This window comes from Macaca nemestrina, chromosome 8 (genome assembly GCF_043159975.1).
Source record: "Macaca nemestrina isolate mMacNem1 chromosome 8, mMacNem.hap1, whole genome shotgun sequence".
In the NCBI taxonomy this organism is placed as follows: domain Eukaryota; kingdom Metazoa; phylum Chordata; class Mammalia; order Primates; family Cercopithecidae; genus Macaca; species Macaca nemestrina.
In genome coordinates, this window is record NC_092132.1 from 68,935,592 (window position 1) to 68,961,134 (window position 25,543).

At 36.5% G+C, this 25,543-nt stretch overlaps 1 long non-coding RNA gene across 2 annotated transcripts in view; it reads right to left on the reverse strand.

The window, feature by feature from the left end:
* LOC105483562 (uncharacterized) overlaps positions 1–17,877 on the reverse strand; it is a 52,999-nt gene extending 35,122 nt beyond the window's left edge. Inside the window, exons 1-3 of one of the 2 annotated variants that reach the window (XR_988401.2) lie at positions 17,719–17,877; positions 13,595–13,749; positions 8,501–8,551 (exon numbers count right to left, since the gene is read on the reverse strand). This is a non-coding gene — a long non-coding RNA (uncharacterized lncRNA). Of the gene's footprint in view, positions 1–8,500; positions 8,552–13,468; positions 13,750–17,718 lie in introns of both variants that reach the window. The other variant, XR_011606501.1, reaches the window with a different exon arrangement.
* Between the last annotated feature and the right edge of the window lie 7,666 nt (positions 17,878–25,543).

Sequence of the window (25,543 nt, forward strand, 5' to 3'; positions counted from 1 at the left end):
AATAGAAAAAGAGGGAATCCTTCCTAACTCATTTTACGAGGCCAACATCATCCTGATACCAAAGCCTGACAGAGATACCAAAAAAAAAGAGAATTTTAGACCAATATCCCTGATGAACATCGATGCAAAATCCTCAATAAAATACTGACAAACCGGATCCAACAGCACATCAAAAAGCTTATCCACCATGATCAAGTGGGCTTCATCCCTGGGATGCAAGGCTGGTTCAACATATGCAAATCAATAAATGTAATCCAGCAAATAAACAGAACCAAAGACAAAAACCACATGATTATCTCAATAGATGCAGAAAAGGCCTTTAACAAAATTCAACAGCCCTTCATGCTAAAAACTCTCAATAAATTCAGTATTGAAGGAATGTATCTCAAAATAATAAGAGCTATTTATGACAAACCCACAGCCAATATCATACTGAATGGGCAAAAACTGGAAGCATTCCCTTTGAAAACTGGCACAAGACAGGCATGCCATCTCTCACCACTCCTATTCAACATAGTGTTGGCAGTTCTGGCTAGGACAATCAGGCAAGAGAAAGAAATAAAGGGTACTCAGTTAGGAAAAGACGAAGTCAAATTGTCCCTGTTTGCAGACGACATGATTGTATATTTAGAAAACCCCATTGTCTCAGCCCAAAATCTCCTTAACCTGATAAGCAACTTCAGCAAAGTCTCAGGATATAAAATCAATGTGCAAAAATCACAAGCATTATTATACACCAGTAACAGACAAACAGAGAGCCAAATCATGAATCAGCCCATTCACAATTGCTTCAAAGAGAATAAAATACCTAGGAATCCAACTTACAAGGGATGTAAAGGACCTCTTCAAGGAGAACTACAAACCACTGCTCAGTGAAATAAAAGAGGACACAAACAAATGGAAGATCATACCAGGCTCATGGATAGGAAGAATCAATATTGTGAAAATGGCCATACTGCCCAAGGCAATTTATAGATTCAATGCCATTCCCATTAAGCTACCAATGAGTTTCTTCACAGAATTGGAAAAAAACTGCTTTAAAGTTCATATGGAACCAAAAAATACCTTGCATTGGCAAGACAATCCTAAGCCAAAAGAACAAAGCTGGAGGCATCACGCTACTTGACTTCAAACTATACTACAAGGCTACTGTAACCAAAACAGCATGGTCCTGGTACAAAAACAGAGATATACACCAATGGAAAAGAACAGAGCCCTCAGAAATAACGCCACACATCTACAGCCATCTGATCTTTGATAAACCTGAGAAAAACAAGAAATGGGGAAAGGATTCCCTATTTAATAAATGGTGCTGGGAAAATTGGCTAACCATAAGTAAAAAGCTGAAACTGGATCCTTTTCTTACTCCTTATACAAAAATTAATTCAAGATGGATTAGCGACTTAAATGTTAGACCTAAAACCATAAACATCCTAGAAGAAAACCTAGGTAATACCATTCAGGACATAGGCATGGGCAAGGACTTCATGTCTAAAACACCAAAACAACAGCAACAAAAGCCAAAATTGACAAATAGGATCTAATTAAACTAAAGAGCTTCTGCACAGCAAAAGAAATTACCATCAGAGTGAACAGGCAAACTACAGAATGGGAGAAAATTTTTGCAATCTACTCATCTGACAAAGGGCTAATATCCAGAACCTATAAAGAACTCAATCAAATTTACAAGAAAAAAACAAACAACCCCATCAAAAAGTGGACAAAGGATATGAACAGACACTTCTGAAAAGAAGACATTCATACAGCCAACAGACACATGAAAAAATGCTCATCATCACTGGCCATCAGAGAAATGCAAATCAAAACCACAATGAGATACCATCTCACACTAGTTAGAACGCTAATCATTAAAAAATCAGGAAGCAACAGGTGCTGGAGAGGATGTGGAGAAATAGGAACATTTTTACACTGTTGGTGGTACTGTAAACTAGTTCAACCATTGCGGAAAACAGTGTGGCGATTCCTCAGGGATCTAGAACTAGAAATACCATTTGACCCAGCAATCCCATTACTGGATATATACCCAAAGGATGATAAATTACACTACTATAAAGACACATGCACATATATGTTTATTGCAGCACTATTCACAATAGCAAAGACTTGGAATCAACCCAAATTTCCATCAGTGACAGACTGGATTAAGAAAATGTGACACATATACACCATGGAATACTATGCAGCCATAAAAAAAAGGATGAGTTTGTGTCCTTTGTAGGGATATGAATGCAGCTGGAAACCATCATTCTCAGCAAACTATCCCAAGAACAGAATACCAAATTCCGCATATTCTTACTCATAGGTGGGAATTGAACAATGAGATCACTTGGACATAGGAAGGGGATCATCACACACCTGGTCCTATTGTGGGGAGGGGAGGGGAGCCAATTATAATAAATCACTTCACACACAAATTATATTAGTTCTATTTCTCCAGAGTAACAAACAACTTCTTAAAGGTGCCACTTGACAGAACTTTAGTATAATTGTTCTACATAGATCTCACTTTCTTGGAACTAACCTAACTCTGTTGTTATTCGTTAAAATATAGATCACAGGCACACTGATTGACTTGACACATCACAGTACACTAGGTTAGTCTGCCATATTGTTGGCATACTAATAGCACCTGTTGAAAAGAAGCTAGTAAATATTTTGAATATCTTAACAGGGCATGTATATGAAAGTGAAAGAGAGATAACCCCATGAAGATCCAAGAGCTTTTCAGACTGATAAAATTTTTCTGGACCTTGCTGATATACCCTATAAAATTAAAGGGTCATTATAGAAAACAGCATGGAGTTTTCTCAAAAAAAATAAAAATAGAACTTCCAAATGATTCAGTAGTCCAACCACTAGGGATATAGCCAAAGAAAATGAAATTAGTATGTCAAAGAAATATCTGCACTACCATGTTCATTGCAGCATTTTTCACAATAGCCAATAGCCAAGTTATGGACTCAAACTGAGAGTCCATCAACAGAATATATATATATATATATATATATATATATGTATAATATTATATACTATATGATTATATATTATATTAATAATATAAAATATGTAATAGTGAATATAATTTTCCATTTTCCATTGGTACTATATATATTATATAATACATTATAAATATTATATTATATATTATATAATATATAAAATATTATATATAATATATAATGGAATACTATATGGAATATATATTATATATAATTGAATTATATATTATATATTATATTTATATAATATAAAATTATATATATTTAATTATATATAATATATTATATAATATAAAATTATATATAATTAATATATATAATTATATATTATATATTATAAATATATATAATGGAATGCTATTCAGCCTTAAAAATGAAGGAGATCCTGTCATTTGCAACAATACGAATGAAGCTGGGGAACTTTATATTGAGTTAAATAAGCCAGGCACAGTAGACTGGTGATTACCAGGGACTGGGAGGTGGGAAATTCTGAAGATGTCAGGCATAGGAAGCAAAATTTCAGTTAGACAAAAGGAACAAACTCAAGAAATCTGTTGTAACACATGGTGACTATAGTAAATAGTAATGTATATATAAAATCTTGAAAATCATTAAGAGTAGATTTTAGTGTTCTCACCACACACACAAAAAATGATTAGTATGGAAGGTAATGTGCATGTTACTTAGCTTGATTGAGCCATTCAACAACATATATATATTTAAAAGCTAATGGTGTATTATAATAAATATATAAATATATACAATTTTAATTTGTCAATTTAAGAAATTAAGGGGAAGATATGAACTTTGCATCCCCTAAAACTAAGAAAGTCATGGATTATTGATGGGCCTCATTGGATTTTGGAGGCCATGTACTGTATATGGTAATTCTGCTCCAGTCTACATACCTGGTGACTACTAGTTTTGAGTGGGACCCATAGGAAGAAAGAACTGTGAGGTAGGTTCAGGCTGAGGTTTACGTTGCCCTGTCATTTGGATTGTATTACTCAGCAAATTGGATGGTGCTAGAGGTATCTGTTGGATGAGGATATTGTGTGGTGTCCCTGTCATACCCTAAAAGAGTCACAATGCGAACCATTATAGTTTGGAGCAAGAATAGGAAAACTTAGCATTTGGCGTATCTTCTGGAATGACATTGGGCCCCAGTAAAGACTGAACACCTGACCGTAGACAACAATCGATTGTCCATAACAAATTGAGTATTATTACATTCTATGAGGCATATTTTGGGCTAGTACAAAAACAAGCCATTTCATGGTTGAAGACAAGAGTGAATCCAAGCAGATCCCAGAGGGTAAAAATAAAAACATGCCTGACTAGGTAAAGCAACAAAGGCCTCTAACTCTTTTGGAAATGAAAAGCTGAGTCATACTACCAGGCAAGTCATACCACTTGATCTGCTTAAATGCTGGCCAAGAGTGAGATACATCTAGAACATGTGGTGAAGAAAGGAGATTATGAGTATCAATTATGGCCTCAAGATCAGTTGCAGCAGCAAAGAACTCATTCCACTCATCATCCTATATTTTCTTTTGGAGAGATTGAAGCTAGCCACCACCTTGATGTTTTGGGGCTTAAGGCCATGAATTATTAAAAGCTACACATGACTGTATTGGGTAACCCTTGATGTCCACCTCTCAGCGCCTATGTTACTCTAGCCCAGAGATTCTCAAAATGTAAGCCCTGAGCCGGCAGCCTCAGCATCACCCTGCCTCTATCCCCAAGTGATTCTGATGCACTCTGAAGTTTGAAAACTACTGTAGACATTTCCGTGCCAATCAACATCAAGCAGGTATAATTTTCCAGGACATTATTTGAGCATCTATTACATTTTTGGTTCCCTAATGGCAGTGTATATACACTGGTTTGGCAGAAAGTTCCATGGCACCGTGCATCTTATCTGGGGTTCCCTAGTTTTAGAGACTCCTTAATGATGTGGGAACAGAAAAAAAGGAATGGGATTAAGATGATGGATTTCAAGCATTAAATAATACGCAGATATCTATAATAATGTCAGGCATTTTGAAATAACATGAGGAATTTTTTTTTAAGTTTTATTTTTTTCTGGTGGAAGCTAGAGTTCAAGCATAGTTCTGGGGTAGACAGGTGAGAATCAAATGCTCCCACTAACAACTTTATACCATTTGAACGTTCTTCTTCCATTTTAATTCTCCTGATAATGAAAACAGTCCAGTCGCTGATCATCTGTATCATTTAAAAGATGGCAATTTATTTAGATAAGCCGGTTATTTGTTTCATGGATGACTATTTTCTGTTAATAAATAGCACCAAACAATTATGCCATAACTCTTAAGATGGAGTGACTTTGCTACAAAATGATAGTCTTAACCAAAAATCACAGTGAAATAGAGAAGTAATTAAAATAGCTTTTGACATACATTTTAATAAAATTTGTGACCAAATACAGCAACAGAATTATTCTTTTTCTCAATTTTCAAGTTGCACCATAAGTACTTTACATTCCAGGCAGTCACTCCTCCCATAGCAAGCAATGATGACCTGAAAGATGTGTTGTCACACTTGAGAAGATCCCTTAAGAGCAGCACAGCTATCATTACAGGCAACCTAAGGACTCTCAGTATGTTCTACATTAGAGAATATCTGTTATGTATTAATTAAAGCTATATATAGAGGACAATATTACCTAATTAGGTTAGCTGTATTCCAAGATCAACTTTTACTGAAGGAAAGGTTTCACCTGGAATTTTTACAAGGTTATTTAATTCTCCATTTGTCTGTTTATGTATGAAGTAAAGGAAAGAATCAGATCCGTGATGACATTTCTATCTCTTTTTGCAAAACAAAACAAATCATTGAACATATGTTTTATAGAAAACTTCCACTGAACAGCATAGATCTTTGTACTAATTATTTTTTATTATTCTCTACCACATAAGTAAATCACTTCTTTTCATATGTGAGGTAATCTGTGATAACATTATTTACAAGTTTCTTATAATCCTTGTATTATTTGTGGTTTCTAATGAAAACATATGGTAGGTTAAAGAAAGACTTTTGGATGTGCTGGGTTAAGTTTTGGGTCTTGATTTAAAAGAAAATTATAAAGTTGAAAATTTTAAGAAGCTAAAATCATAAGATTGTTTATTTTTAGGGGAAACTGATGGAATTAAAATTACAATGTCATGGGAATATTTATATCTTTTTGACTCTATAAATAAAAGAAGCTAAAAGTTAGTAATCTCAATTAAAGTTGAAGAAATGAGCATATGATACAGTACAATAAATGTGAGATGTAAACCCTGATATTATATTCATTTGCATTAAAAATATAACCTTTTCAATATATGTTCATTGGTTGCCTACTAAGTAAAGCTACACACAATGAATATATGATGGGATTTGGCCTACAGGTAACATATTTTCAAATTGAAAAAATAAACTTTGCTTGTAAGTATATTATGATTAAAAAAGGAACACATAATACATTAGAGGTGTCAAGAAAAAGTATTTTCTGCACTAGAGTTTATGTCTCTTTTAATGCAGTAAGCTCAGTGCTTCTCAAAAACACTTGGGTCAGAGTAGATCTTCAAGTGATATTTGTTTTGATAATGAGTGAAAAAATGGGATACGGTTTGTCTTTATGTCCCCACCCAAATCATATCTTGAATTGTAATCCCATAATTCCAAAATGTTTAGAGAGGGACCCTGTGGGAGGTAACTGAATCATGGGGTTGGTTCCGCCCATGCTTCTCTTGTGATAGTGAGTTCTCATGAGATCTGATGGTTTTATAAGGGGCTTCACCCCTTCACTAGGTTCTCATTTTCTCTACTGCCACCTTGTGAAGAGGTGCCTTCCATCATGATTGTAGGTTTCCTGAGGCCTCCCCAGCCATGCAGAACTGAGCCAATTAAACCTCTTTTCTTTATAAATTACCTGGTCTTGGATATTTCTACATGGCAGCAAGAGAATGAACTAATACAGAATGAATTAAATACTTATTTTGGAAAAAGTGGTTTATAATGATCTAGCAGTTGTTAACACCTCTTCAAGATATGAGATAGTTAACATGAGAAATATTTTATATTTTCAATAAAGTTCTATTTACTACAAGTATTAGCTTTAAAACTATCAAAATGAGGGAAATGACAATCCATTGGAAACCTTTCTTTTTTCTCAGCATTTTTTTCTCTATTTCCTCGGGCCCACACCTTTTCTAACTGCCAATATACCAAAACTTCGCTTTAATAAATTATTTAAGAAGGAATGTTATTATTTTGCTCTTAAAATTTTTCATTCCGGATTATAAAGGAAGTAGATTTTTTTTTTTTTCCCCCTAAAGAGCCAAGTGGTCATAACTATTGAAATTGGGTGAGGGGTTCCTATTTTCCTATTTTCCCTACTTGTGATACATTTGCAAGTTTAAATGATATAATTTTATGAGAAATATTAGACAAAGGAGATAGGACTAGCTGCCTAGTGTGCATATAATATCAATTACAAATGTGTAAAGTGATGGTTGAATTTATTTTTTTCTTTTATGTATTTATTTATTTTATTTATTTATTTTTTGAGACAGTGTGTCTCACTCTATCGCCCAGGCTGCAGTGCAGTGGCAGGATCTCGGCTCACTGCAAGCTCCGCCTCCCGGGTTCACACCATTCTCCTGCCTCAGCCTCCCGCGTAGCTGGGACTACAGGTGGCCGCCACCACGCCCGGCTTATTTTTTGTGTTTTTAGTAGAGAGAGGTTTCACCGTGTTAGCCAGGATGGTCTGGATCTCCTGACCTTGTGATCCGCCTGCCTCCCCCTCCCAAAGTGCTGGAATTACAGTCGTGAGCCACCGCGCCTGGCCTTATTTTTTTCTTTTAGTTCACAAATATTAATCAATTAGGACCATTGTGAGCATACAAACATAATCTGTATTCACTTTGTCTAATATTTTTAAACTATCATTGGAATAGTTTCTTTAAAACATATCTAAGTAAAAAGTTACAACCATGTTTTTGTTGGTATTTAAAAATAATAAATGTAAGTGTAAAACAAAATATTTTTCATAAGTTTTTTTAAAAAACAAAAATTATAGAATAAAGAAGAGAAAAAAAAACTTTGTGACTCAGTGTTACCAACATTTTAGATTTAACTGCAAATATAGATTAGGTTTAGAAGAAGAGATGTTAATATTTTCATTGTAGGAGCATGATATTACTAATATAAACACTATATTGCTTGCTATGGACTGAGTTGTGCCTCCTCACAATTCATATATTGAAACTCAACCCTCAGTGTGGTTCTATTTTGAGATGGGGCCTTTGGGAAGTAATTAGCTTTAAGTGAGATCATGATGGTAAAAGGTTCTCATGATGGGATTAGTGCCCTTATCAGAAAAGATCAAAGAGCTGGCACTCTTTCTCTCTTTCTAGCATGTGAGAAGAACAGCAAGAAAACTGGGGTCTACCAGAGAAGACGGAAGCCCTTACCTGAAACTGAGTCAGCCGGCATCTTGATCTTGGACTTCCAAATCTCCAAAACTGTGAGAAATAAATGTCAGTTGTTTAGACCACCTAGTCTATGGTATTTTGTTATAGCAGCCCAAGCAGACCAAGACACTACTTTTTTACCTTTAAAAAATTTACACTTTCTGTAGATTAACAATCAGCTTAGTATTGATAAAGATAGAATATATCATCTCAAAAATAAAACATTGGTTTGGCAACATATATTTATCTTTTTATAAAATGGGAATATGACCCAAGTAGCATGTGTTAGCCTAAGATATATTTATTTTGTCATCAATGTAGTGCTAAGTAATAGTTTTAGTAATATATGTTCAAAATTTTAGAATTAAACTTTCTACACACTGGAGCAGTCCTATACATTTTGGAAGACATTTAGGTACAGTATCTTTGAAATATTAAGGCAGTTTCATTTATAACTTGAAGTGTCAGTTCCCACTGATTTGTAGTCTTTCCCACAGATTAAAGATTAATGATTTCCAGGCATGAGAACATAGGAAAATTCTCTTTTTTGTCTTCAATATTACCTCTTTTGGAGGAAATCTCTTTAATGTTTGGCTTGTTTCCAGTAAAAATCAAAAGGAGACAGAATCTGGGATAGCAGTTGGCAGCCTGGTCATTGTCAAGAACCATGAAGGGTCTGAGATTTTATCCTACTTATCCACTAACAAGTTAATCTGTTACGAACTCATAGAAGCTGGCAGAAGACTTGAGACTCCAGGATCAGAGACAAAGGATTTTATTCCTGGCGGCAATAGCAGCATCCAGAGTCTCAGTCTTTGTTCCAGTTCCTTGAGCTCCAGTTCCCAAAAGTCAAAGCAAGCAGGGTCAGGTGATACCTGTGAACACAGTGGGTTGTGTTCTAGCAGAGCAGTCTGAGTTTGGGGAAGCCAAATCTTTTATAAGAGGCAGTAAGCCTGTCTAATCTTGACCCCAGAGGGAGACATCATCATTATTATATCAGACAGTGAACAGAGTGATCCTTGGTTTCTGAGAGAGACACTATCTCTAATTTCCACCTGTTTGTTATCCAAATATCCCTGCAAAGATATTCCGGAGCAGACAGTCCATGCTTCTACTCACAAGAAGTACACAAATGCTAGAGACCCATCATCAATTTTCTCCTCACAGAGATAAAATAAAAACATTAAGATAAAAAAAAGAGTTTATAAAAATAACCAAGCACACATATTATATATCAGGCAATGGACTAGGCTCTAAGGTAGACCACAAGCATACTTCCTCCTCAGAAAGTTCACATTTTTCTCAGAGTCAAAAATAAGTTTAACTCAAGGCAAACCTTCACAGGCCATTACATGAGAGAAAAGAACATACTACAGTGTGGAAAAAAATTTTGCCTAGAAAAATGAGGAAGGTGTCAAAAAATTTAGCAATTGCTATGTACTTAATGATGAGTAGGTTTTTTAATACTTAGAGAAAAAGTGAAAGAAACCATTCTGGGGGAATAAAAGATGAAATTTAATAGTGCTTCTTTTGGAAAAAGCAAGTAGGAAGGCATGGTGAAGAGAAGCAGAAGATGACACTATTTTAATGTAACTTAGAGCTAGATTGTGGAAGTTTCTCAGTTTCATAAATCAAAGATTCACAATTGGGGTGTGTGGGGTTTTCATATTTGAAATGGAGATTATAGGGAGAGGAAATAAAAGGAATTTAGTTGCTTAGAGGAAAACATTTCTATGCAGAGATTCTCATGTCTTTTTCTATTTTTCGTTTACAAGTTGAAAATAGCTTTTTTTTTTTTTTTTTAAGATGGAGTCTTCACTCTGTCGCCAGGCTGCTGGAGTGCAGTGGTATGATCTTGGCTCACTGAAACCTCTGCATCCTGGGTTCAAACGATTCTTCTACCTCAGCCTCCCAAGTCACTGGGACTACAGATGTGTGCCACCATGCCCAGCTATTTTTTTTATTTTTAGTGGAGACGGAGTTTCACCATTTTGGCCAGGATGGTCTCGATCTCCTGACCTTGAGATCCACCCACTTCGGTCTCCCAAAGTGCTGGGATTACAAGCACTTGCTAACTACTTACTTTATGCTTTATATGTTGTATACTTAACTTACCCTTGACATATTGAATAATTCTGCCCATGCCTTACCAGCTTTAGCTTACTGGGTTCATATTTGTACTTGAAACATATTAAACATTTTGCCTATGATTTATATTCGATGCTTATGTAATAGAGTTGAATGTTCTCAAAGGAAATGTACATTATGAAAGTGAGATAAAGAGTCATTTGCATACCAATTGAGCTGCAAAGTTAGCAAGATATTCTGATAAATAGGTTTGGGAGTCAGGGTGAGGAAGACAAAGATGTCAAAAATATTTCTTATGTTTCCAACTTGAGCATTTGCATAAATCGTACTGAGTTACATAATACAGGGATTGAGATAATGGTAGTTGAAACCATAATTGTGGATGAGTGCTCCCAGGGAAAGCTGTCAAGGCAACCTTGAGAAAACCAAAAGTCAGGGAGTCAGTGGGAAGTATTTAATATAAATGAGATAGAGAAGAAAATGTCGGAATAGCTAGGGGATACCAGGAGAACGCCCTTGTATTGAAGACAAAAGGCCAAAGCCCTTTAAAAAAAAAAGATTGCTCTATCATATCCAACATCAAAATTAGGTCCAGGACCAAAGACTTTAACAAACAACTCTGTAAAAATACATACATACATACATACATATATATATATAATATATATATGAATATATATGAAAGCTATATAAACATGTAAGAAGACACTCCACATCATATGCCATCAGGAAATGCATACTAAAACAATAATGAGATATCACTACATACCTATTAGAATAGCTAAAACTCAAAACACTGACAATGATATATGTAGGTGAAGATGTGGAGCAACAGGAACTCTCATTCATTTCTGGCGGGAATGTGAAATGATATAGCCACTTTGGAATACAGTTTGACAATTTCTTACAAGACTAAATATGTTATTTTCATACAATCCAGCAATGACACTCCTTGGTATTTACCCAAATGAGTTGAAAACTTATGTCCACACAAAATTCTGCACATGGTTGTATATAGCAGCTTTAGTCATAATTTTCAAAACTTGAAAGCAACCAAAATGTTTTTTAGTATGTGAATGGATAAATCAGCTGTAAACAGTTGATTTCAGACAATAGAATATTATTAAGCACTAAAAACAAATGAACTATGAAGCCATGAAAAGACATGGAGGAAATTTAAATGCATATTTATAGGTAAAAGAATCCACTTTTAAAAAGCTATCTACTGTATAATTTCAGCTACATGACATTCTGTAAAGGCAAAACTAGGAAGATCATAAAAAGTACCAGTGGTTTCTAGGTGATAGAAGGAAAAGAGGAAGAAACAGGTGGGGTATAGAGGATTTTTAGACAGTGAAACTACTCTGTATTATATTACAATGATGAAAGTACGTCGTTAAGACTTTATCCAAACACATAGAATGTACAACACTAAGACTGACTCTAATGTAAACTGTGGACTTTGGGTGACCAGAAAAATTAGGTCAAGTTTACCTGGACAAAAAAGAAAGTGCTCAATAGGTTCTGTGGTAGGATAACTTATGATGGGATTAGCCAATGTTTTATTCTTACAGAATTCTCTTTTTCCTCATGCCAATGCTATGTATTGTTCCTAGTCTTAGCAAGTTTTAAGGGAAGAAGAGGAGCCACTTGAAGTGAAGTTTCTCAGTTTTTTTTTTTGTTTGTTTTTTGTTTTTTTTTTTTTTTAAAGCCTAGATCATGGTAGATACCATAAATAAGAGCAAAAGTGACGAATTCTTTTGAGGACAAGGAGACAATGAGAACATGTCCACCATATTCCTAAAAGGGGAAGGTGGGTGAGTCCTTCAGTAAACACACCCTGCTCCCTGCCTTGTTTGGTGTTCTGTGGAAATCCTACACTTTAGAATGGATGAAGTCAGAGATGCTGAACCCTAGGTACAGGATTCTCATTCTCAAAAATGATGTCTTGGTCCCAGGAGTAAATGATTTCAAAGCATCAGAGAATCTGCACTAAAAAGCTCCATGTCTGCTTGAACATGAAATTGCTTGTCTCCAACCAGCGTCACAGAAGACTCTAAAGATCTCTTCAGTGCAAGGTCCTGGAGGATCTTGCAAGATGGAGATTGATTATCTTAAGAGCTGAGTAAAATATGGCTTATAACTAGAATTAGATTGATTTAAAGAATCAATGTATTAAATTAAATTGTGATATATTTCTTGTATATCTGAGTTTGTAGATTAAGATTCTTATACCTACAATTAGAGAATTAAGCAATTAAGGAGTCAATAGTGCAAGTTCAGCAGAACAATGAGAAAGTACACATTGAGCAGAGAACAAGAAGTAAGAAAGTTTGAGAAGGAGGAGAACAAAACTGAATGGGAGCTTGATAGTAAAAGAAAACTTGGTTATGCTTACTGGCTGAGAAAAAGAACCAACAGACAGGGAAACAGAGTGAAAAGGAAAAGGGCACAGAAAATTCTCTGTATACACAAACACTATACACGTACAGACAATACTATTTTTCTTTCTGTTGAAGCCTCCTTACATTGAAGATGCATACATCTCTAACTGGTCTTTGATAAGCTATCATCTAAAATGTCTTAACTCCTGGATTTCCTTTGCCATGACAAGCCCATGCAACCCTAACCTGCACTCTCTCTCTTGCTCTCTCTCTCTCTCTTTCTTTTTGAGATGGAGTCTCACTCTGCTGCCCAGGCTGCTCACTGCAGCCTCAGCCTCCTAAGTTCAAGCAATTCTACTGCCTCAGCCTCCCAAGTAGCTGGGATTACAGACACCCACCACTATGCCTGGCTAATTTTTGTATATTTAGTATAGACAGGGTTTCAGCATGTTGGCCAGGCTGGTCTCGAACTCCTGACCACAGATGATCCACCCACCTTGGCCTCCCAAAGTGGTGGGATTACAGATGTGAGCCACTGTGCCTGGCCAGCCTGCTCTCTTTCTGTCTTTAAGCTTTTCTCCAAAGATATAAGGTCAATTTAATTCAGTTCAACGGTTTTGACCTGTTTGTTGTGTTGATTGATTGCCCAGCCACTGATTAAGCACTTCACCATCCTACTTGCTCTTCATCTGTAGCTTCTTCTCTCAGAGTTGAAAGGAATCATTCTCAGGCTGTTCAGGTCTTCTGGTCAGTAGGAAGATCCCTCCTTTGATGGAACTGTGGATGAACCAATACTTGTTAGGTTGCCTTTAGGGAAGGAGTCCCACTTCACTACTTTGTATGTAGGAATTTTGTAAATGAAGACACCATGTCTATGTTGTGAAGTCATGTCTAAGGAATTCAGTTTATTATTTACTGGCTAATGAAAGATAAGGATTTTGTCAATGGCAATAAATGACAGCCCTAATTTTATTGCAGGGAGGGAGAGGGAACAGATCTAAATATCTTGCTAAAACATGACATTAGTTTCATGCTTTTAATTTAAATGAGGGCATTTTGCAATATTTGGCCTGAGAGAGTATACATTTATCAAAACTCGATGGCATTGGCTCGGGTTTTCTTCTGTACTTGTGGAGGGGATGTGCACATCTCATTGTTGGCAGCTGCTGCAGCTAGGAATATGGAGATTCCTCTCCGTGTGCACAAGGAACAGAAGTTAGGCCCAAGCAATCCTTGCTCAGGCACTTACTGTGACCTGGACAAGTCCCTGAATTAAAATTTCCTTAACTACATCTAAAATGGGGTGGCTAGTACCTATTCTGAAGAATTATGAATATACGCAGAACACTGAGACAGTTGTCTGTGTTAAGAAAAAGTAACTACTCTGGTTAATATTAATTATCAGGCTGCTGCTAAATGGTATCTGCTACAGACATTTTGGAGGCAGAGGGTGAAGGGTAAAATATTTACCATGATCTCCATCATCTATCCCAAACACTCATTTCTGCTGCACTTACTTCATTTTTGTAAAAAGCTGGAACTGTCCCCACAAAAATAAACGTAAACCCAATTCATTCATTTCTTAATTTTGCTTTTTAAGCAAATGCTCACATTTTAGTATGCTACAGGGTAGCTGAACATTGTGGAGTTTGGGAGGCTTATAGGAGTCAGGCAGCACTGCAGAGATTGGGTTAACATTAGGTTTATCTTGAACACTCACCTCAAAGGTTTCTAGTACCTTAGTAAAAATTTCCCCAGACTCTCCACCCCAACACCTCCCAGTTCATTGTTGTTTTTTTTTTTTCCTTACTGTTGCTTCTTGTTACATATCTTGTTCTTCTACTATCCTATTATATTATGTGGTTCACATGACTGTCCATCTACTTACATAATGAGCCCACAGACTTTGCCTTTGACCTTTACTACTAAGAAGATGCTCAATAAATGCATGCATTAATTCATAAATAGAATTCTGAACAAATTAAGTAATACCATTGGAGAGGTGCAGACAGGTTATGAAACTGTAGCCTAGTTCAGTTAGAGCAGGGAACCAGCCATCTTCACCTCCACAAGGACAATTTGAAGGCAAGTTCCAGGACATGCATGCTTTAGGTGTTAACTGGAACAGAGGTTGCACTGGGGACTAAGAACAAAAGGGTGGGCATTTAGGGGGCACTGGGCTGCTTTAGAACCTTTTTTTTTCCTCCTGGGATTCACTTTCCTACACCATCCCTTACCCTTATTCACCTAGCACCGATCCTGATAGTTTCCATTACCTGAGAGACTTTAATCTGCATAACAACACGTGTATTCACCAGGACTCCTCCCTTCAGCCTCCCATGACTTGTGCCACCACCTCCCAGAAGCCCCAAGTCCCTGTTCCTTTCTGTAGCCCAGGATGCTATAGAAGCTTTAGTCACCTGATCCTTCTTCAAGTCTCATTTTGTGGAACTCCCATGCATGTGTACATCACTACATATATTTTCCTCCTGCTACTCTTATGTCTTATATCAATTTAATTCATATTCCAGCCAAGGAACCTAGAAGAGTTGAAGGAAGCCACTTTTCACTCCCCTACATTAACTTCTTCAAATTTTAGTTCACTCACATGTATAATGGAGATATTTGTGCAGTGTTATGTTCCTCATAAGGTTCTCAAGAAGATGAAATCTAGAATATCTTAAAAATGGAACAAATGCTTTTGTTGTTATTGCGGTTACAATTAACCCTTGAACTTGACTACTAACAGGCTATTGTTGACTGAAATTCTTACTGATAACATAAACAGTTGATTAACATATATTTTGTATGTTACATGAATTATATGCTGTATTCTTACAATGAAGTAAGCTAGACAAAATGGTATTAAGAAAATTGAAATAAAGTGAAAATATATTTACTTATATTTCATTAAGTGAAAGTGGATCATCGTAAAGGTCTTCATCGTCACAATCTTCATGTTGATTAAGCTTAGGAGAAGGAGGAAAAGGAGGGGTTCTTGCTGCCTCAGAGGTGGCAGAGCTGGAGGAAAATTTATGTCTAAGTGAACCCATGTAGTCCAAACCTGTGTTCTTTAAGGGCCAACTGTATTTTGATTTATGAGTATTTGGTTAAAAGTCAACAATATCTTTTACCACTGGTAGTATATATATATTCTTTCATATTCAACTTAGAATAGACTTCTTATATTTGTTTGGGAAGAATTTTCTTATGTCTTTAAAGAAAATATGGGAACAGAGGCAAGATGGTGGACTAGACGCAGCCAGGAGGAACATCTGCCGTTGAGGGACTGGGACATCAGGAAGACTGGTGCACTACCACTAGGTCTTCAAAGGGAAGGTATTGAGAGCAGACAGAGGGAGGACATAGACACTGGACTTAACAGGGAGAAAACTGGGAACCCTGCACGGGGCTACTGCACACTCATTCTTGGCCCTCAAGGGCTCTTGGGGAAGGGGTGACTTGAGCAGGCAAGGAGAAACCTGTTCTCACCATGGACCCCTGGAATCCTGGCAGCAGGGGACCCCACAATCCCTACAGACACTTGAGCTGGCATGGAGAGCTGCTTAGAGAGCTGGTAGGGGCCAGACTCTAACCTGTGCAGAGCCCAGAGGGTTTGATATGAGAACACCTACAGCGGAGCATGGCCAGGGATACCAACCCCTCAAGGCTTACCATGCTCCCCTAGGAAATTTTGAACCTTAGGGTAATCATTGGACCTGAAGATAGCCGGGCATTCTTGCCAGTGAGATGGGACCAGTCCAACCTGAGCACCTCCTTGTCTGTTGGTCTCTCCCAGGGTCCCAGCTTGCCTGTGCCTGCTTGCAGTGCAGCCTTGGATGCCCAACTGGGATGACTCCTGGGGACCTGCATGAGAACTGCTGCACTGGCAGAATGCACCTGACCATTGGAGAGCTCCATCAATATGCACCAGCCCACTCACACCCTCTCCCCACAGCAGCCTCTCTCATGCCTGTTTGCTGGCACACACTCATCCATGGCTCCCATTACTTTGCTGGTGCATGTGTGCACAGGTGGACCTCACCTCTCCTCCCCAATAAGTTCATGTGTGTGTGTGTGCGCGTGCACACCCACTGTGCCACTGCTGATGGTATAAGCACACCCTGCTCTCTCCTTCACCATACCAACACTGGTGGCGCAAACATGCGACTAGTGGGTCCACTCCCCTGCCCTGCACCACCATTGTCGCTGGTGCAAATGCATGCACAAAGGCCAGTGGCTCTGCATTGCCATTGCTACCAGAGCAAACCCGTGCACAGAGGCTGTCAGCCCCACACTTACCAGTGCCCTGCCCCCACACCAAGACTGTTGTCAGTGCAAATGTGCAGACAGATGCTAGTGGTTCCACCTCACACTATGCTACCACTGCTCCCACAACCAAAGCCTGCACAGAGGCTGGTAGCCCTGTGCCCATGCCCTGCCCGAGATCATGAGCATGCATCCTGCATGCTACTGCTGCTGCTGGCATTTGTGAATGAGCCTGGATCCTGCCGCTACCACCCAAAAAACTGCTTTGACTGATACCACCCATTGAAGTGTTGTGGCCAGCAGTCTGGGAACACCTCGACCTCTCCTGTGCAACAGGATCCTAACCTCACGGGAACAGAGAATAAGGCAAAAGTCCCTATACCAGCCCCACAGAGTGAGAACATGTAGCCCAGAGAGCTGAGCTGAGCCTTGGCCCTCTAAAATATTCCTGAAATGAAGTCAATTAACTAAGCCTACCTTATACCATAATCAATCCACCAAGGATATGAAAATGAAAGTAGAAAAATCCCATCCAAAGAAAAGCAACTTCAAAAATTGAAGAAAATCAGCCCACAAAGATGAGAAGGAACCGGCACAACAACTCAGGAAGCTCAAAAAGCAGAGTGTCTTCTTACCTCCAAATTACCACACTAGTTCCCCAGCAACGATTCTTAACCAGGCTGAAATGACTGAAATGACATAAATAGAATTCAGAATGTAGACTGAAACCATTATCAAGATTGAGGAGAAAGCTGAAACCCAATTCAACAATTCTAAGGAATATGTAAAATAATACAGGAGATGAAAGACAAAATGGCCATTTGAAGAAAAAAACAAACTTATCTGATAGAGTTGAAAAACTCACTTCAAGAATTTCAGACTACAATTGCAAGTATTAACAGGAGACTCATCCAAATTGAGGAAACAATCTCAGAACTTGAAAACAAGTTCACCAGAATAACACAGTCAGTTAAAAATACATAAAAAGTAATAAAGAAGTATGAACAAGACCTGAGAAATGTGGAATTGTGTAGAGAGACCAAATCTATGACTCACTGGTGTCCCTATAAGAGAAACAGAGAAAACAAGCAACTTGGAAAACATTTCACGACATGTTTCATGAAAACTTCCCAAACCTCACTAGAGAGGCCAACATTCAAATTCAGGAAATTTAGAGAACCCCAGCAAAATACTACAAAAGAAGACTACCTCCAAGACAGATAGTTATCAAGTTTTCCAAGGTCAAATTTAAAGAAAATGTTGAAGGCAACAAGAGGGAAGGGGCAGGTAACCTACAAAGGGGAACCTTCATCAGGCTAATAATGAAGCTTTAAGCAGAAACACTACAAGCCATAATAGACTGGAGGCCTATAATCAGCATTATTACAGAAAGGAAATTCCAACCAAGAATTTTATATTCAGCCAAACTAAGCTTCATAAGTGAAGGAGAAATAATAACCCTTTTAGATAAGCAAATGCTAAGAGAATTCTTTACCACCAGACCTGCCTTACAAGAGGTCCTGAAGGGAGTGCTAAATATGGAAAGGAGAGACTATTACCCGCCACTACAAAAACATGTTTACGTATATAAACCAGTGACACTACACGCCAATCACACAAACACATCTGTTTAATAACCAACTAAAAACATGATCACGGGATCAAATCCAAACATATCAATACTATCCTTGAATAGAAATGGGCTAAGTGCCCCAATTAAATAAACGGCAAGTTGGATAAAGCAGCAAGACCTAACAGTATGTGGTCTTCAAGAGACCTATCTCACATGCAGTGACCCCAGACTCAAAGTAAAGGAGTGAAGAAAAATCTGTCAAATGAATAGAAAACATAAAAAAAGCAGGAGTTGGTATTATAATTTCAGACAAAACAGACTTTTAAGCAACAAAGATAAAAAAGACAAAGAAGAGAATTACATGATAGTCAAGAGTTCAATTCAATAAGAAGACCTAACTATCCTAAATATATATGCACCCAACAGAGAAGCACTCAGATTCATAAAGCAAGCACTTAGAGACCTACAAAGAGACTTAGGTAACCATACAATACTGGTAGGATACTTCAACACTCCACTGACCATGTTAGACAGATCATAGAGGCAGAAAACTAACAAAGATATTCAGTACCTGAACTTGACACTGACCAAATGGACCTAATAGACATCTATAGAACGCTCCACCCCAAAACAAAATACATATTCTTCTTATCTGTACATGACACATGCTCTAAAATCAACTACACAATCAGCCACAAAATGATCCTCAGCAAATTAAAAAAAAAACAAAAACAAACAAAAAAAACAAAAAACAAAAACACATGAAACATATTCTAGGACCGCAGTACAATAAAAATAGAAATCAATATTAAGAAAATTCCACAAAATCATACCATTCCACAGAAATTAAATAACCTACTCCTGAATGACTGCTAAGCAAATAATGAAATTAAGGGGAAATCAAAACCTGGCAGAGACACAACAAAAAGAGAGAACATCAGATGAATAACTTTGATGAATATCAACGCAAAAATCCTCAACAAAATACTGGCAAACCAAATCCAACAGCATATCAGAAAACGTATCCACCATAATCAAGTAGAATTTATCCCTAGGATGCAAGGTTGGTTCAACATACACAAATTAATGAATGATTCATCACATAAACAGAGCTAAAACTAAAAAGCGTGTGATCATCTCAATAGAAACAGAAAAAGCTTTTCAAAAAGTTCAACATCCCTTCATGTTAAAAACCCTCAATAAACTAGGCACTGAAGGAACATACATCAAAATAATAAAAGCTATCTATGAAAAACCTACAGCCAACATAACGCTGAAAGGGCAAAAGCTGAAAGCATTCCTCTTGGCTACTGGAACACGACAAGGATGCCCTCTCCCACTCCTATTGAACAAAGTACTGGCATTCCTGACCAGAGCAATCAGGAAACAGAAAGGAATAAAAAGCATCCAAATAGGAAGAGAGTGTTTCAAACTATCCGTGTTTACAGATGATGTGATTTTATTTATAAATATTTTATTAATATTTATTTTAAATAATATTTATATATTTAAAATAATATATATTTAAATATTATTTAAAATAACATACTTTATTTATAAATCATATCATCTGCAAACAGGAACAGCTTGCAGGATTTTTTTCCCAGAGAATCTGTGGGCTTTTTCAGATAGAATCAGAGAGTCAAGCTATCCCTGAATCATATCATTTGTAAACAGGGATAGTTTGACTCCCTGATTCTATATAAAAAACTCAATAGTCTCAGCCCAAAAGATGGCTTGGTTTAATAACCACCTTCAGCAAGTTTCAGGAAACAAAATCAATGTATGAAAATGAGTAGCATTTCTATGCACCAACAACATGCAAGCTGAGCACCAAATCAAGAACATCATCCCATGCACAATAGACATGAAAAGATTAAGTACTTAGAAATACAACTTAACCAGGGAAGTGAAAGATCTCTATAAGGAGAATTGCAAAACACTGCTGAAAGAAATCAAAGATGACACAAACACATGGAAAAACATTCCATGGTCATGGATAAGAAGAATCAATATTTTAAAATGGCCGTGTTACTCAAAGCAATTTACAGATGCAATGCTGTTCTTATCAAACTACCAATGACATTCTTCACAGAATTAGTAAAAAAAAAAAAAAAAAAAAAAAAGGAAAACAAAAACATATTTTAAGATTCATATGGAATGAAAAAGAGACCAAATATCTAAGGCAATCCTAAGAAAAAAGAACAAAGCTGAAGGCATGACATTACCCAACTTCAAACTATACTACAAGGCTACCAAAACAGCATGGTACTCATATAAAAACAGACACATAGACCAATTGAACAGGATAGAGTCCAGAAGTAATACCACAAACTTATAACCATCTGATCTTCAACAAAGTTGAATTTGTTGAAAGCAGTAGGAAAAGGACTATCATCATATATAAAAATTAACTTAAGGTGGATTAAAGATTTAAATGTAAGACTTCAAATTATAAAATTCCTGGAGGAAAACCCAGAAAATACTCTTCTATACATTGGCCTGGGCAAATAATTTATATGACTAAGTTTTCAAAAGCAAACACAACAAAAACAAAAATTGACAATTAGGACCTAAGGAAACTAAAGAGCTTCTGCACAGCAAAAGAAACTGCCAACATAATAAACAGGCAACCTACAGAATGGGAGAAAATGCTCGCAAACTATGAATCCAACAAAGGTCTAACATCTAGAATCTATAAAGAACATAAACAAATGTCCAAGCAAAAACCAACCCCACTAAACAGTGGGAAAATACACGGAGAGACATTTTTCAAAATAAGACATATATGTGGCCAACAAGAATATGAAAAAATCCTCAGGATCGCTATTCCTTGGAGAAATGCAAATCAAAACCACAATGAGACACCATCTCTCACTAGTCAAACTGCTATTATTAAAAAGTCAAAAAATAACAGATTTTGGCAAGTTTGTGGAGAAAGAGGAATTCTTATACACTGCTGGTGGAAATGTAAATTATTTTAGTTATTAGGGAAAGTAGTTTGGCAATATCTCAAAGAACTCAAAGCAAAAATTATTCAACCCAGTAATCCTATTATTGGATGTATACTTAAAGGAATAATCTACTGTAAAGACACATGCACGTGTATGTTCATCACAGTATTATTCACAATAGGAACAACATGAAATCAACCTAAATGCCTATCAATGGTAGAGTGGATTAAAAAAATTTGGTACAATTCCACCATTGAATAATACACAGCCATAAAAAAGAATGAGATCATGTCCTTTGCAGCAACATTGATGGAGCTGGAGGCCATTAACCTAAGCAAACTAACACAAGAACAGAAAACCAAATACCACATGTTCTCACTTATAAGTGGGAGCTAAACATTGAGTACATATGGACACAAAGATACGAACAAAAGACTTGGGCACCTACTCGAGGGTAAAGGAAGGGAGGAAGAAGAGGATTGAAAAACTACCTATTGGGTACTACGCTTATTAATCTGTATACCAAAGCTCTGTGGCATGCAATTTACCTATATAACAAACCTGCACATGTTCCCTTGGACCTCAAATAAAAGTTAAAAAAATTAATGAAAAAATGCATAACTTTTTCCTTAAACTACAAAACATTGCAAAGGGAAATTAAGGAAAATCTGAATCAATGGAGAGCGATTGTATATACACTGATCAGAAAATTCAATATTTTAAAAATAACAATTTTACTCAAACTGCTGTATATATTTAATGCAATGTCAATAAAATCTTAAAGAGAATCCTGTTCTACTCCCCCCAAAAATAAAGTAAAATAATGTATTAATGATAATATAAATTATTCTTAATTGAGCCCTACCTGTCAAACTTTGTGTAAACATCTTATGATGATTATTTCATTGACTTAATTCCATAAATACATGTAAATCATGTAGTACTGGAGGCAGATTTCAAAAATAATTTTTGTCACTTATATGTAGCTAATGAATGAAGTTCCGAAAATGGCAAACTTTTTGAAATTCTAGATAGTATCTCTACGTGAAAGTGCATTTCGACAGTTTCTCAATGGAGTCTAAAACCCACTCTTCTCCCCACAAATGATGAAAAATTGCTTCTCTGTAAGTACTGATTCAAATTATTTTTGGAAAAGAGCAAGGTTCATTACATGTACTAAAATAAATTAATGCTGTAAGTAAGGAGTGCTTCAGCCTCATGAAAATTTGTAGCTTGTTTGAATGGTTTTCAGGACAATAGCAACAAACTCCTTTTTCCATACTTAACCTGGATCTAAATAATTAACAAATTCTCCATGGGAAGTTAAACATGCTTAATAATGATACGATTCTAAAGTCAATGCAGGGACTGAAAAGGTTCTCTTCCTTTTCCAAGTTTCAAACCAAAATGGTTGGTGTTTTGAAATAAGGAGCATGTTCTTTGAGGCTGTGCTTTCAATATTAAGCTGTAGTTCATGGCCCTTTATTGTCATGTTGTCTATATTTTAAGCCAATGCTGTAATAGTTTTTTTTTTTTTTTTTTTTTTTTTTTTTTTTTTAAGAATAGAGTTAAATTTAAGAGTTAGAACTTGCCAAAGATGACCAAAGGGAAGGGGAATGAAATTATTTGCTGCTAGTTGCAGCTTCTAGGCTAAATCTGTAAGAACTGGATAAAGGACTTTCAATACATCTTTATCTAACACACTTCCTATAACCAGTAGTTAACAGATGTGTCAACATTTCCTATATTTCTTTCTCCATTAAAAAGTCAATTGTGATTGTTATTCTCATCAATATTTTCAGAGCAAACAAAACAATATATCTAACTTTAAAAAATAATGTTGTATCATGAGCCTGATTTTCTGACTCATTTAATCTGGTGGTGAAAAAAATTGAGTTTGCCGTTATCTGACCTTTGTAGTGATGGCAATGGTCCTATTAGGTCTTCTGGGTGTCTCTTCTGTATTTTAGTGATGTGATAAAGGTGATATAAGTATCGTTGAGGATGGGCGCGGTGACTCACGCCTGTAATCCCAGCACTTTGGGAGGCCGAGGCGGGGGGATCACGAGGTCAGAAGATCGAGACCATCCTGGCTAACATGGTGAAACCCCGTCTCTATTAAAAATGCAAAAATATTAGCCAGGCGTGGTGGCGGGCGCCTGTAGTCCCAGCTACTCGTGAGGCTGAGGCAGGAGAATGGCGTGAACCCGGGAGGCGGAGCTTGCAGTGAGTCGAGATCGCGCCGCAGCACTCCAGCCTGGGCGACAGCGCGAGATTCCGTCTCAAAAAAAAAAAAAAAAAAAAAAATGTGTCGTTGAAGGTTCCTTTGAACTCCGAGATTCTGTGATTCTTTAAGCATTGGTTCTTGAGCAAGATCAGAGTTTTAGAGCTTGAAGTTCTTTTTAAAATCATTTGTTTTCTAAGTACCAGGAGTTAACTTCTTGTCCAAAATTAGGAAGACAGACAGCAGTCTCTGCCTGAAGTCCCCACATCTAATCAGACGCTTCTCTCCAATGTAGGAGAACATGGGTTTTGTTACTGTGACTACTATGTGGAATTCATCCTAAAGATTATGCAAGGAAGCCTCGGAGCAGGTTCCTTGCAGAACAGTGCCCTGGTTATAAGCACAACTCAGGTCACCTAGGACAGAAATAAGGGTTGGCTTATGGTTGTGAAAGGGGTAAGACAGAAGCAAAAAAGATAAAGCAAATCCTTGAAATAGAAAGAGTTGGGTTTTTATATTATTTTTGTCTACCTACAGGGCTTCCCTATAGTCACTTTATATTTCATTGAAAATTCCTTTATACTTACGTTTTTCAGATGTATCTGAAAATTCCTTTCTACTTACATTTTTCAGGTGTATCTGATATCTCAGATATGCTCTACATGGACTCTCATGCTTTTGAATGCAGCTCATACATGACTTTGTAATAATCACCTTGTTAATGTAGCAGTGTATTGGAGCATTTATTTGAGAGTAGGGTAAGATGAGGAGGGAATCATATTGGAGAGATAGATGATAGGGAAGTGAAGTGAAAATGTGAAGTCTGTGATTACAAAGGTAAACAACTTCCTAAAGAAGTTTTCGTAAATTTAAGAGAAAAGTAAAAATACTGTTATTGAAATCCTCTTTTGTCCTATATCTTAACATTAAACATATATCTATAAATAATCAATACATACACATACACATGCAAACACACATATGTACATATTATTTAAAGAGGATAAACTGTGATTTAGATATATAAACGCCTATTTTAAACTTTGAAATATCTTTAAATCTTCAAAGTAATTTATGATATGAGCTTTTATTCAGTAATCTCATATTTTTTCATTTAATATTGTTTCAAAGAATATTTTTCTATCTAATCAATGGCCATCTTTGAAGTGTGTGACTTAAGTATAACTTTTTTTAAAAAGCTACTATAAAATGTAGACCGATATAAAGACCACACACACACACACACACACACACACACCACAAATGTAGGAACACTTTAGGGAGAGAGGAAGTATTCCCTGAATATGGTCCTTGTGGGACAATGAGCTCAATTATTCATTTTTATATAAATGGATAACTTTTGTTATTTTTTTGATAGTACATTTAAAAAATCAAAGGCAAACCTAGTCTCCTTAACAGCTAGATGTGAAATGTAGATTCATAGCATTTATCTTTCACACACAATCTACAAAATATTTCCATTCATAAAGTTTTTATAGATTCTTTTTTCCAAAAAAGAATTTTGTCCAAACAACAAATTTAGTAATAATT